We start from the raw sequence: 320 nt of genomic DNA on the forward strand, positions 1-320 counted from the left end.
GCCCTCTACCTTGGCAAGGCTAGCTTTTCCTCATCTTATTTGCCATCTATGTTACTCAGTTGGAGTTATCATAGAAGGAGACATCCCCATTGATGAGGACAAACCCATCACTAAGAAAAGGATGGAGCAAACAAGAGAGCCCACTAATGGAACCCAAGAGACGCATGAGGAAGCTCATCACCAAGAAATCCCGGAGATGCCTCAAGGGATGCACTTTCCTCCCAACAACTATTGGGAACAACTCAACACCTCTCTAGAAGATTTGAGTTACAATATGGATCAATTAAGGGTGGAACATCAAGAGCACTCCATCATTCTCC

The sequence above is a fragment of the Arachis duranensis genome, chromosome 9 (genome assembly GCF_000817695.3).
Source record: "Arachis duranensis cultivar V14167 chromosome 9, aradu.V14167.gnm2.J7QH, whole genome shotgun sequence".
Taxonomy (NCBI): Eukaryota; Viridiplantae; Streptophyta; class Magnoliopsida; order Fabales; family Fabaceae; genus Arachis; species Arachis duranensis.